This window comes from Sorex fumeus, unplaced genomic scaffold (assembly GCF_029834395.1).
Source record: "Sorex fumeus unplaced genomic scaffold, SorFum_2.1 ptg000061l, whole genome shotgun sequence".
In the NCBI taxonomy this organism is placed as follows: Eukaryota; Metazoa; Chordata; class Mammalia; order Eulipotyphla; family Soricidae; genus Sorex; species Sorex fumeus.
The window spans coordinates 20,110,214-20,124,074 of NW_026606118.1; positions in this window are offsets into that span (position 1 = coordinate 20,110,214).

A 13,861-nucleotide genomic window follows, 5' to 3' on the forward strand; every position below is an offset into this window, starting at 1 on the left:
TTATCTTTCCTATTCTTAGCAGCGGGGTCCTAGTCTCGTCGTTACTTTTGGATCATGAAAGCATTTGCCTACAATCAAACTCTTAACCTACAGTTAAGAATCGTGGCACCTTGGCCTGGCCCATCTCGATGCCAGGGTAGCACATAACTTACCAGCTTGCCCTGGTTCCATCCAGTCCCACATTGAGACCCTGCTTTTGAGGTTCTAAGTAGTGAGGGCAACTGAGGCTTAAGTTGAGAAAGCAGATTCCCAGGAGTGAATAATATTCAAGGCCAATTAAATCCTAATTTATAAAGCATAATATTAATTGTCTTTCTGTATCTATACAAAAAGGACATTGCATTAAACTATTCAAAAGACATAAGGAGAGGAGAAAGGCAATATTAACTTGCAGTACAAGTTCAGTGTCCTAGAAGGATGAGACCTTACAAATTGGTTGGGGAAGAGAGCATAGAAGTGGTTACAGACAAACATAGTAATTGTAATGACTTGGGAGCACTGTGATGGGTGCAACCTGATATACCTAAGCGCCTTGTACTCCAACAAGGGACAAGACAAGGATGCCCACTATCACCACTTCTGTTCAATATAGTACTGGAAGTACTTGCAATAGCGATTAGGCAAGAAAAATACATTAAAGGCATCCAGATAGGAAAGGAAGAAATCAAGCTCTCACTATTTGCAGATGATATGATACTGAATCTTGAGAATCCTAAATTCTCTACAAAGAAATTCCTAGAAACAATAGACTTGTACAGTAAAGTCGCATGCTATAAAATTAATGCCCCCAAATCCACGGCCTTCCTATATGCAAATAATGAGAGAGAGGAAAGTGACATGGAAAAGACAATACAGTTCACAATGTGCCCCACAAAATCAAATACCTTGGAATCAGCCTAACTAAAGAGGTAACAGACCTCTACAATAAAAACTACAAAACACTACTCCATGAAATAAAAGAGGACATGAGGAAATGGGAAGATATCCCCTTCCCATGGATAGGAAGAATTAACATTGTCAAAATGGCAATATTCCCCAAAACATTATATTCAATGTGATCCTCATAAAAATACCCATGAAATTCTTCAAAGAAATAGATCAAGCACTCCTGAAATTCATATGGAACAACTAACGCCCATGAATAGCTAAAGCAAGTTTTTGGAAAAAGATGTGGGGAGGCATTAGCCTCCCCAAGCTCAAACTCTACTACAAAGCCATATTAATTAAAACATGATGGTACTGGAACAAAGATAGGGCCGCAGACCAATGGAATAGGGTGGAATATCTGTACACACAACCCCAAATGTATAAACATCTAATCTTTGATAAGGGAGCAAGAAATGTGAAGTGGACCAAGGAAAGCCTCTTCAACAAATGGTGCTGGCATAACTGGACAACCACATGCGAAAATATGGGCTATCCCCAGCTTAACACCATTCAGAAAAGTCAGATAAAAATGTATTAAGGATCTCAACATCAGGCCAAAATCCATAAAGTGCATTAAAGACAAGGTCGGCAAAACCCTCCATGATATTGAGGCTAATAGTGTCTTCGAAGATAACACTCCACTGACCAACTAAGTTGAAACAGAGATAAACAAATGGGACTATTTTAAATTAAGAAGCTTCTGCACCTCAAAAACTACAATAACCAGAATACAAAGACAACCTAAAGAATGGGAAAGGATATTCACCCAATACCAATCTGATAAAGGGTTGATATCAAGGATATACAAAGTACTGATTGAACTCCACAAGAAGAAAACATCCAACCCCATCAAAAAATGGGGCGATAAAATGAACAGAACCTTTCTCAAGGAAGAAATCTGAATGGCTAAAAGGCACATGAGAAAATGCTCTACATCACTAATCATCAGGGAGATGCAGATCAATATAACAATGAGATATCATCTCACACCACAGAGACCGGCCCACATCCAAAAGAACAAAAGCAAATGGTATTGGCGTGGATGTGGCGAGAAAGGGACTCTCCTTCACTGCTGGTGGGAATGCCGCCTGATTCAGCCCTTTTGGACGATTCTCAAAAAATTAGATCTTGAGCTTCCATTTGACCCAGCAATACCACTCCTGGGAATATACTCCAGAGAGGCAAAAAAGTATAGTTCTGTGTTCATTGCTGCACTGTTCACAATAGCCAAAATCTGGAAAAATCCCGAGTGCCCTAAAACAGATGACTGGTTAAAGAAACTTTGGTATATCTACACAATAGAGTACTACGCAGCTGTTAGAAAAGATAAAGTCTTGAAATTTACATACATGTGGTACTACATGGAAAGTATCATGCTAATTGAAATGAGTCAGAAAGAAAAGATAAAGTCTTGAAATTTACATACATGTGGTACTACATGGAAAGTATCATGCTAATTGAAATGAGTCAGAAAGAGAGGGACAGACATAGAAAGATTGCTTTCATCTGCAGAACATAAAGTAACAAAATAGGAGACTAACATCCCAAAATAGTCAAGATAAGTACCAGGAGATTCACTCCATGGCTTGAAGGCCAGCTGCACATTCTAGGGGAAAAGGCAGTTCAGATATAGAAGGGAGCACCAAGTAAAGGGTGTTTGGAGGATCTTCCCAGGATGGGAGATACATGCTGAAAGTAGACTATAGACCGGGCATGATTGCCACTCAATGCCTCTTTTGCAAACCACAGAACCCCAAAGGAGATAAAAACAAAAGGGAATGCCCTCAAAAAGGGAATGTTCTGCCACAGAGGTGGGGTGGGATGGGGGGATGGGGGGGTGGGAGTGATACTGGGTTCTTTGGTGCTGGAGAATTGGCACTGGTGGAGGGATAGGTACTTGATCATTGTATAACTGTAACACAAGCACAAAAACTTGTAAGTCTATAACAGTACCTCATGATGTTTCACTAATAATAATTAAAAAGAAGTAGGTAAGAAATATTCTTGATAACCATTCAGTATCAATATTGCAAATCACAGTGCCCAAAAGGGGGGGTGAGGGGAGAGATGAAGAGGGGAGAGAGAGAGAGAGAGAGAGAGAGAGAGAGAGAGAGAGAGAGAGAGAGAGAGAGGGGGGGGAAAAGCTCCTGCCATAGAGGCAGACAGGGGGTGGGAGGTTATGGGAGGGAAATCTGGGACACTTGCTAGGAAATTTACACTGGTGGAAGGATGGATGTTGGAACACTGTCTGACTGTAATCCAATCATGTTCGGCTTTATATAGAATATTCTATCCCACAATGATTCAATAAAAACATTTTTAAAAAATACACATGCAGATTTGCTCCTGGAGTTTACAAGAGAGTGACAATGATTACACTGAATATAGCAATATTCCTGCTCTGCGCCAAATCCTTTTGAAAGAGAAAGTGAGTGTGACTAATGGAAACTGGGAGAGTCATAACTGAAAGGCATGTTCACTATAGTGTTTGAGAGCAAAAGGTGATGTCAAGCATTAAATATATCATGGATGCTCACATGGCATTTGGACCGGAAATAAGAGAGAATAGCCAGTGGGTGGTCACTGGAAGCAATAAAAATAAATGTGCAAAGATAAAGATCAAGCAAAACGAAATATAGCATATCTTTGTAGCATGTTACAACTTACGATAAACACTTCACTTATGAGGTGACATACATTCAGTTAGCTAGATGAGTGTTTCTCAACATTATTTTCAGTCCATCCTTCCCTTCCAATCTTCTTTTCCTTCCTGTGATCACCCTTTACTACTAGTTGACCCCCTGTCTTGTGCTGTGGCTCTCCCATGAATGCAGTTATCAGAAGTGGTACCTTTTAACTATTGTGGAAGCCCACAGGGAGCCATCTGAACTCTGGTTGAGAAATGCTGAGGCATATCAAGGAGCTGCCCCTGAGTCTTCAAGCTTGGCTGTTGTGAGTTCCTCTGTGGTTCCATCTTTATTGATGCCATTGGTCTTATTGTAAGCCCACAGATCAAAATTTGCTAGAATTGACTGTAAGCCTCTGACTAGCTAAAGGCCTAAACCAATAATATTGATGCAATTATCCTTCACCGCTGCTTGACACTCAAAACTGATAACGGTAAAGTCCAAGACAGTGGAAATCGGTTATTATTTGACATCGATTCCCACTTGTAATCTGTTATGTATCTCAACCTGAAATACAGAGAGAATTCTCTAGAAGGCTCTCATAACTTGTTTTATAAGTAAAAATAAAACTCCTACAGAAAGGCACATTCTCATTTTTATTGGGTCAATGTCAAAAAATGAAGCTAACACCACAGAAAGCAATAAAAGGTTGAGTAGGGGGTGGTCTTTGGTTACATTATATCAACCTGAAGCAAACTTTACTCCTGAGCTCACACCACCCAAGATTGTTAAAAGTTTCTTATGTTTGAACATGATTGTGTGCAGATTTCTACTACTACATAGACCTTCTATTTGAAGTTTAACACTTCTGATCCTTTCAGATAAGGATATCTTTTGGTAAAGATGATGGGGGAATTGGGAAGAACCATTAGGGTTTTCCTGGCATATGGGGAAGATTTCAAACAAGATCCTTAGCACTTTACTTCCAAGTCTCTCAACCCCAAAGAACCAGAAAAAAAAAGCGTTTCCTAATCCACCCTTTGATCTCTGACATATGTCTCCAAGACTAGCAACAAAATCAAAAGATCAGTGTGCATAGCGATTTGAGATGAACCACTATCTACTCATCCTTCTGACAGTTGGCCATTCACTCATATCTTTAATTATGGAGACATTCCCAGTATAGTCAAATGACATGATACCCCAGAGGTTAGGGACAATTCAAGGTCTCTTCAATATTTACACTTAATGTAACTAAATTTTAGTAGTTTCAATTAAATTTATTAAATCTATTTTCCCTCGGAAATTTCATGAGGAAGAGAGCAAATTTTTGAGCCACCATTGCAAAATATCATGAACTTAAATATCACGACTTAAGCAAACATCAATTTACTTTATTCCATTCTGAAGGCTAGAAGCCCTAGATCAAAACGCCCTATTTCGTTCCTTCTTTAGCTCCTCCTCCCTCACACAACATCCTCACATGAGCTTTCCTCTGAATTTGGACCTCAGAGGCCTCTATGTCCCAAAGATCTCCTTCCTACAAGAATACCTCTTTGATTAGATTAGCACCTGCTTTAACGACTTCATTTTAGTTACCTCTTTGAAGTCCCAGTTTTCATCCACAGTCAGACTTTGAGTTTGAATGAAATTTGCACATGAATTTTAGCATATGAATTTGTTGAAGGGGACACAATTCAGACTATGTCTGCAGTAGAAGAAATTTGTGGCAATAGTAAAACAAAACATAACAAAAAACCTTCCTGGGCACAGGCTGACCATTAGTCACTTGAAACGTTTAATAAAATCCAAGAATCCTTGGTAGAGCAGAGGTCAGGACTGCTGACTTGAGAATGGATGTCCTGCTCAGGCTGAGTTCCCAACTAATAATAATATTTTTAAATATAAATTTAATTTATATTTAATCCCAACTAATAATTTAATATTTTTTTTCTTGACCTGTCCTATTCCCTAGGAACTCTGCCTCCCTGTTCCTTACAAAATGAACCTGACCCACTCCAGACCATTTGACTTTTTTTTGTTGAATCACCATGAGATAAAGCATCATAAAGTTGTTCATGATTGGGTTTCAGTCACACAATGTTCCAACACCCATCCGTCCTTCAGTGTATGTTTTCCAGCCACACTGTCCGCAGTTACCCTCTCACCAGCCTCCAACTTCACCCTCCCTGAAGCCTGCTTCTATGGCAGGAGCTCTCCCTCACCCTCTCCCACTCCTTCTCCATCTCCCTATCCCTGTCCTCCTTTCTCTCTCCCTCTGATCCTCCCCCTCTACCTATTCTCCCTCTCTTCCTTTCTCCCCCACCTCCCTTCATTTTGGGCATTATGGTTTGCAATACAGACAAGAAAGGTTATCATGTATATCCCTTTATCTACTTTCAACACCCATTTCTTGTCCAGAATGATCATTTCCAAATAATGTTGTCCTAATGGACCCGCCTCGTTCTTAACTAGCTTCCACCCTCAACACATTTGTGGTAACTTCCAATCATTGACCAGTCCTCCTGGCCCTTGTTTTCCCTGGTTTGGATATTGATCTCATACTGTTTTCTTATATCCCTCAAATGAATGCAGTCATTCTATAAGGTAAAAGGTAAAGGCCCTCCCGTTGATCGTCGATTTGCTCGAGCGGGCCCAGTAACGTCTCCATTGGAGACTTTGTTGTTACTGTGTCTGGCATATCAAATACACTCGGTAGCTTGCCGGGCTCTCCGAGAGGGACGGAGGAATCGAACTCGGGTCGGCCATGTTGGCCGCTTGTAAAGGCGAACGCCCTACCCGCTGTGCTATCGCTCCAGCCCAGTCATTCTATATCTTACTTATTTTATTTTTTATATATATCTTACTTATTTTAAACTTATTTTAACCAACTGGCTATATATATATATATATAGCACTGTAGCACTGTCATCCCATTGTTCATCAATTTGCTTGAGCAGGCACCAGTAACATCTCCATTGTGAGACTTTTTGTTACTGTTTTTGTCATGTCAAATACACCACAGGTAGCTTGCCAGGCTCTGCCGTGTGGGTGGGATACTCTTAGTAGCTTGTCAGACTCTCCAAGAGGGATGGAGGAATCGAACCTGGGTCAGCTGCGTGCAAGGCAAACAGCCTACTCATTGTGATATATATATATATATATATATATATATATATATATATATAGAATGACCCTGAAAGATGCACAGTTAGAAAGCTGTTAATGATCAGGTTCCAGGCATACAATGTTCTTTCACCCATTCCTCTATCAGCATACACTTCCCACCACCAATGTCCCCAGTATCTCTCCCATTACTCTCCCCCTACCCTACCTCCAGCCTGCCTACTGAGAGGCTATACTGTTTCTTCCTTTACTTACTTTCAGCCCAGAGTTGTTACCCAGAGTGATCATTTCCAACAATTATTGTCAAAGTGGTCCCTTCTCTATCCCAACTGCCTTCTTCCCCAGCACTTGAAGCAGGTTTCTAACCATGGACCAATCCTCCTAGCCCTTGTTTCTGCTGTCCTCGGGTATTAGTCTAACATTATATATATGCTTTGTTGTTACAACAACAAATCATGAGGGAAATACATATATATGCCCCTGGGAGAGCCCAGCAAGTTACTGAGAGTATCCCACCTACACAGCAGAGTCTGACAAGTTACCTGTGGCATATTCAATATGTCAAAATAGTAATAATAACGGGTCTCATTCCCCTGACCCTGAAAGAGCCTCCAATATGGCAGCGTTAGGAAAGATGAGTAAGGAGAGGCTGCTAAAATCTCAAGGCTGAGACAAAGGGAGACGTTACTGGTGCCCACTCCAGTAAATTGATGAATAACGGGATGACAGTGATTACAGTGATATAGTGGTATATTAGTTATATATAATATATACTGTCACTGTCCTCCCATTGTTCATCGATTTGCTTGAGCGGGACCAGTAATGTCACCATTGTGAGATCTATTGTTTCTGTGTTTGGCATATCGAGTACATCACAGGAGGAATCAAACCTGGGTCGACCAGTCCATCTCGTGCAAGGCAAACACCCTACTGCTGTGCTATCCCTGCAGCTGGAGTGATAGCACAGCAGGTAGGATGTTTGACTTACACATTGCTGACTGGACCGTCCTGGGTTCAAATCCTTCACCTCTCTCTGAGAGCCCAGCAAGCTACCAACAGTATCTCGCCCACACGGCAAAGCCTGGCAAGCTCCCCGTGACGTATTCTATATGCCAAGCACAGTAACAACAAGTCTCACAATGGAGATGTTACTGGGCCCACTAGAGCAAATCAATGAACAATGGGAGGACAGTGATACAGTGCATATAATATATATAAAAGCCACAGAGGTCTTCTCTGCCTGGCAAGGATGCTAAAGTCCACTGAAAAATGTCAGGTTCTGAGAACTCCCACAGTCACAGGCAAACAAACAGGATCTATCTCTACTGCTGAGAAGTGATGTTTTCTAAATTTTGATCAAAGCAGAGAAGCAATGTTCAACCACATGCCACCTTCTCATTTGAAAATCTCTCTTTTGTGTCAGTGAACAGCTGGGGATTTCTACCAAAGATTTCTCCAGCACTAGGCCTGACCTTGAACTCCAGGAGTTTTAGGGAAACAACAGGGTGTTTCCTGTTGGGTAAGAGTAAACATTTGTAAAAATTGTCATTGTCCCTCGCTCAGACATCCCTGGTATTGTTCTGTATCAGTTGCCTGAGGGGCAAGAAGTCATGAATTAGTTAGATATGAAAGCAGAGAAGAAGCAGTGCTGGGTTGCTAGCAACCACTATCTCACTTCTGGATGCTTAATGCTGTTTTGTCCATTTATTTTTACGATACTGTATTTGCCCTCTTGTTCTGCCACACAGTCCTCTTACCAGTGGATTGGACTTTCACAAATGCAAAAAATCTCCAGTTCCTTAATTTTTTTCCCTTTTTGGGTCACACCTGGTGATGCTCAGGGGTTACTCCTGACTCTGCACTCAGGAGTTATTCCTGACGGTGCTCAGGGGCCATATGGGATGTTGGGGATAGAACCCGAGTTGGTCACATGCTAGGCAAATGCCCTACCTACTGTACTATCGCTCCAGCCTACTTCCCTCAATTTTAGGCTGTGAAGAGATTAGTAGCAGCAGATTTGCTCCATGGCTTGGAGGCCAGCCACACATGCTAGGGGTAAAGGGAGCTCAGATAGAGAAGGGAGCCCCAAATAAAGGGTGTTGGGAGGATCCTCCCAGGATGGGAGAAGCATGCTGAAAGTAGACATTAGAACAAACATGATTGCCACTCAATGCCTTTTTTGAAAACCACAACACCCAAAAGGAGAGAGAGAGAACAAAAGGGAATGCCCTGCCACAGAGGGAGGGTGGGATGGGGGGATGGGGGGTGGGAGGGATACTGGGACCCGTGGTGGTGGAAAATGGGCACTGGTGGAGGGACAGGTATTTGATCATTGTATAATTGAAATCCAAGCACAAAAATTTGTAAGTCTACAACTGTACCTCATGGTGTTTCACTAATAAAAATTTAATAATAATAATAATATAATAATAATAATAAAGAAAAGTAGAGACCAAGTTAACAGTAGTGCTGAGCAGGTTTAAAGGACAAACATATGAGTTTTTCATACTGCTCTTCTCTCTCTATCATGTTCCTCAGCCTCAGAGTAGACCACAATCTGAATGTGTGCTCTTCTGGAATTATCCTAAGAGCCACACACATAGTTCTCAGTTCTCCCCCACTTCATCTTCTTTGATCAGCATGCAACATTTGAATGTCTGCGCTATCTAACTGGCCCACAACCTCATTAGGAAGAAGTCCATTTTCACACTGTTTCTTCCTGACTGATTCATATGAAAGCCTCTAGAGGTTTCTACAGGTATTTCAGTAGGAAAGACAAAGCCTGAACATATGGTTTGCCTCTGAAATTATTTTGTACCCCCCAAACCCTGTAACTCTCACTGAGCTGGCACAGTGTAAAGGATATTTCAGAAAAAGAAAGAGCATTCTTACCCCCCTAATATAAATTCTGGCTTCCAATTAAATAAATTTAGTAAAGAGTGAAGATGAGAATGTAGCAAAATGAAACAGCTCCCTGGGTACCTCTTGTCAGCTGAAACTGATTCATAATACATCTAGTGCTATGAACCTGAATTGCTTGATATCCATTTCTGTCATAACCAGCCTTGGGTTTCTGCCTCCAAGGAACTGTACTCATTACATTTAAAAGAAATGTGAAACAGGGGAGGGCAAAGTGACATTCTTATTCCACCCTTTACCATCTTCATCAAGTTTTCATCTTTTTCTCACATCTATCTTTTTATGGAAAATTGATAGAGGCCATAATTAAGGTGAGAACTATGTTGGAATCACCCATTTACTCATGGAGAGGGTTTTCAAGATTTTAGCAGGAGAGCACTTGAACAGAAATACTGGCTAACATTCTCTCTTCCTGTGATAGAATAAAAGCTGGTCTGCATCATCTACCCAAAGAGGGACAACACACGAAATAAGTCCGGCCAGTGGGTTCTAGCCTTGCTGGTGTCTCAGTGCAAAATTTCCATCCCCCTTCATCCTTCCTAATTCTATCTATTCAAAATAGAAAATGAAGCAACTCTGTGGGATAGGGTTGGTCCCCACCCAATGGTGATTAGAGATTACTCCTTTCCTCCCCGCCCCGACCAGGGCTCCGGCAGCCGAAGACCTCCAGGACCAGCCACCACCATGCTGAGACCACTCTCCGCACACATGAAGGTACTGGCAGAGGGACAAAGCCACGCGGGTTCCGGGGCCGAGACCTCCAAGCCTACTCGAATTGGAGTCGAGCATCTTCCACCCAGATCCTCCAAATTCCAGTAGGCGGGGGTCACACCCACCACCTGGCCCCCTGGCGCCGTGTAATCCCATCAGCGGCCAAGACTCAGAGACTATAAAATCCAGATCCCGGAACCACGTGGCCGCATTCGCGGCCGTGCGACATCTTATCAGAACTTTTTTTTATGACATCTTATTGTCTCATTCCTACTTTGGACAAACTTGCAGGCTATCGAATGTAGCCTGCCCACAGGGCAGAGTCTGGCAAACTCCCCGTGGCGTACCAAATATGCCAAATACCAGTAACAATGATGGGTCTCATTCTCCTAAAGAGCCTTGAATATAATCTCAGGGCTAGGATGAAAGAGACGTTACTGGGGCCTGCTCGAGGCAATCGACGAATAACAGGATGATGAAATGAAATGAAATGAATTATGGAAAGGAATCACTCCTGGTGATGCTTAGATTACCACATATGGTGCCATATATCAAACCAGAGTCAGTGACATGCAAGACAAGTGCATTAAATGAATTATTTATTCACTTTCCAAACAAAAAAAAACTTATCTCAAGTCTCTACAAATTGATGCTAGCAAAGAAAATGAAGGGTGAAAAACTCCATAAAAGTGATCGCACCTATTACCACTGAACCCCAAATGCATCTGAAAATATTTCAAAATCCCATGCTTCCAGAATCATGGAACAAAATGAAACTTCATTGCTTTGGCACCCAAGAGCAAGTCAAAGCTACAAGGCTGTGTTTTCTTGCATGTTGATGGTGCCCCCTGCCCAACTTTAAGTTTCTCTCTGCAGTGTAGGCTGTGCTGCCATCCCACACAGTACAGGACCTTCCTTCCTTCCTTTATTTTTTTCCAACCTAATATGGTTTCAGTTTTTTACATCATTTTTTATGGACTCAAACATTCTGGGAAAATCAGGTGAATGAACATCTGAAGCTGAAGTTAAGAGAAGGACTAAGGTTGTAGTGTAGAGATATTGATAGGAATGTTCTTCCAAGAACTTCTCGATTTCTCTTTTATCATAATGAGATGTTGGTGCGTAGACAACGAAGATAGAAACTGCAGGCAGTGAGCCACATCTATTCAAATGTAAACGTCCGATTCGGGTTGTTAGGCATTCGAATGAATCAATGCTCTTGGCCAAGTTTGTGTTGACAAGGACACCGACATCTCCAACACCTCTTTTATCGCATGTTCCGAGGAACAATTCTTCTCCAGTGTCGAAAGCAGCATGGTGAGATTCGTGCCTTCTTGTCTCGGTCAGACCAATGATGTCATACTCGATCATTCACGCTTGTACATCAGGTCCTCAATGGATGCATCTGATGCTAGTGTACGTGCATTGAAAGTACAGACGATCATTTTTGTCTTCCTTCGTTGTGGCAGCCTAGGTCAGCCTTGAGATTTTGTCGGCCTCTCCTTTCTCATGCTTCTCAGTGCTGCCATGTTGGTGGAGCCTTTAGGGTCAGGTGAATGAGACCAGTTGTAGTTACTGGTTTTGGCATATCGAATACACAACGGATAGCTTGCCAGGCTCTTCCGTGTGGGCAGAATACTCTCAGTAGCTTGCCAGTCTTTCCGAGAGGGATAGAGGCTTTTGGGGCGACCTCTAATCACCATTGTAGGTGTTACCATATTTGAACCCTATCAAATACAGTATGACAATTCCGGAAGATGGGTATTTAGTGTCTTACGATGTGTTGCGCGGCCGCTTTGCGGCCAAGCAGGTCCGGAAAACATCCTGGAGTGTGGCGACGGCTGGTAGTGGAAGAAGTGTCGAGAAGTAGTCTCCATGTAGTGGAGAAGTTCTACATGGAGCTAGAGAAGTTCTATAAAGAAGACCACACCTTCTACAAGTTCATTGTGGGTGATTTTAATGCCAAGATAGGACCGAGAAGATCAGCTGAAGAACTTCACATCGGGACCCATGGCCTAGAATGGAACGAACAGGGTGAGAGACTGTCTGAGTTCATCATGTTGACCAAGACCATTCATGGTAACTCACAGTTCCAGAAGGCAGAATCTAAACGATGGATATGGGAGTCTCCCGGTGAACGATTCCACAACAAAATAGACTACATCATATTCAATCGACGGTTTTGCTTGACTGATGTTGCTGTTGTCCCAAAATTTCAAACGGGATCGGACCACCGTCTCCTTCGTGCAAAATTCTACTTCACAGAGCGGGGAGAAAGGGCTGCAAAGTTCAAAAAGAGAACTCCCAGAATGACCACCAACTGGGAAATCTTTGGTACTATTGTGGCAACATTGGAAGATGCCATTGTTGACAACATTGATGAGGAATACGATCAACTGGTTCAGCACCTCCATGAATGTGCGAGGAACGCCAAGAGAGAGATAGCCACAAAAAATCGCCTATCTTCGAAAACTCTTGAGCAGTGCAGAGATGCGATCAAGGAAGACCTCAAAGAGAGAAGAGCAGAAGTACTGGTAGATGTGGCAGAAGCCAGGAAAAATATTCGTAACGCCCACCTGTCCTTCGCCAACTTCAAGACCAAGATGACTGCCCTGCGACGTCCTGATGGATCCATCACATCCTCCAGAACGGCAATGGAGAAGATTATCCATGACTTCTACTCAAATCTCTTCGATAGCCATGTCCACTTGCCGACATACCAAATTCCACAGGATGGATATGTCGTTCCCAAAGTTCTCCCCTCCGAAATCCGACACGCCATTTCGTTGGTAAAGAAATGAACAGCACCCGGCCCAGACAAGGTCAGACCTGAACACCTGAAGAACCTGCCATCAGTACTCATCAATACACTGGCTCGGCTCTTCACTCGCTAACTGTCTGAAAGCAAGGTTCCGTCCCAATGGAAAACCAGCAGGACCGTACTACTGTTCAAGAAGGGAGACATCCATGACATTGGCAACTATTGCCCGATCTGCCTATTGTCTGTCATCTACAAGTTGTTCACTCGAGTCATCCTAAATAGGATTGGCAGAACACTAGATGAAGGACAACCATGCGAGAAAGCTGGGTTCCACAAAGGATTCAGCACCATCGACCATATCCACACGATAACCAAGCTCATTGAGGTTTCTCGGGAGTTCAAGATGCCTCTCTGTTTAACGTTCATTGATTTAAAGAAGGCCTTTGATTCTGTTGAGAGGGAAGCGGTCACTGAAGCCCTAGCCAATCAGGGCGTTCAAGCCCAATACATCAGGATCCTCCATGAGCTGTATTGCGGATTCACTACCAGGATCTCACCATTCTACAAAGAAGTGATCGTTGATGTCAAGAGAGTGGTGCGGCAGGGTGATACCATTTCACCGAAACTCTTCAGTGCCACCCTAGAGAACATCATGCGACGACTGGAATGGGAAAGCATTGGAGTGAAGATAGATGGTCGGCAACTACACCACCTCCGCTTTGCTGATGACATTGTTTTAATAACACCAAACATCAGCCAAGCGGCACAAATGCTGGCCGACTTAGACCGT